This window comes from Helianthus annuus, chromosome 7 (genome assembly GCF_002127325.2).
Source record: "Helianthus annuus cultivar XRQ/B chromosome 7, HanXRQr2.0-SUNRISE, whole genome shotgun sequence".
NCBI classification, from domain to species: Eukaryota; Viridiplantae; Streptophyta; class Magnoliopsida; order Asterales; family Asteraceae; genus Helianthus; species Helianthus annuus.
In genome coordinates this window covers 61,188,120-61,189,471 of record NC_035439.2, presented here as the reverse complement: position 1 = coordinate 61,189,471, position 1,352 = coordinate 61,188,120, and positions in this window count along the sequence as shown.

The window sequence follows — 1,352 nt, the reverse complement described above, 5'->3', positions numbered from 1 at the left end:
CCCGGGGTGGGAATTGGGTTGGATATGTTGAATACGGAAAGATTACTCGTACTTACGCATATACCAGACTATAGACCATCGTCCTCAGGTTAGTCAGGACACGTTACGTAAAGCCTACGTAACCCAGTACAATTGCCATATGTCTCCCGGGTCGGGAGGACACGTTACGTAAAGCCTACGTAACCCAATACCATCCACTGGCTTCCAGATCGGAAGGCCACGCTGCGTAAAGCCTACGTAGTCCCCACGCGTACCACTGTCCTCGGGGAAGGGCACGTCACGTAAAGCCTACGTGACCCTGTACGTTTTCCTGTTCTCGGTAATGAAGAACACATGGTCGGATGTTAGTCTAGTAGGTACCGTTAATGAGAAGCCCTCATTAGCCAGGATAAATATGGGAAGCCCCCACCTTTAGTACACACTAGTATGGGAAGCCCCCACTAGCTATACTTATGCATTATGTTATGAACCTACTTTCTGTGAACTCGCTCAACTAGTTTGTTGATTATTTGCTGCATGCCTTGCAGGACCTTAGGTACATTACGGAGCTTGCACAGGGAGGAGCAGGTCGTTGTGGGATTTGGATTCATGAACGTTATTCGAACTCATAATTATTTTGAGATTACATACTATGCTTCCGCTACTTAAACGATGTGTGGTTTTGAAACATCAATTATGTCATGATGATTTACATTAATTACTTTTATATTAAATGCTATGTTTGATATGATTGATGGCTTGATCCTGGTCATGTCACGCTCCCAAGCGGTGGTACTCCGCGGGTGGATTTTGGGGGTGTGACATTGTTAACCATGGTTTTTGAAAACGATTAAAATGGTTTATATCAAATTAATAATGATTTTGATAAAGTGAACAAACTTGTTGGTTGTAATTACATAACGAATAACATTCACTAATTTTGGCCGAACCAACCAGTATTAGGTTATGTTACCATAGGATCTGACAAATCCCGTTATTAGACTGCACCCATGGTCATGTGTGGGTTAGGTGGGTAGCGACCTGAAGGATCGCGTGCTGACCCGAACGAGTCAATCGGAGGTGTTCTAATCGATTTCAGGTGCGGAAAACAAGAAACGGACACGGAAAACAGCTTGTTCTACTAAATATTGCCTTGTATATTGATTTCACAGCTATTACAAGTCAAACGGCACTTCGGCAGCAATTTGGTACCGAAAACAAGAAAGATACAAATGATTTCGCTTATCAGCTATTTATAGGGAAGGGGTTTCGCTCCAATTGTCACAAGACCATTTGGAGCGAAATCAGCTACATGCTGATTTCCCACGAAATCACTAAACTCTGATTTCCCACGAAATGACCAAACTTCTGAT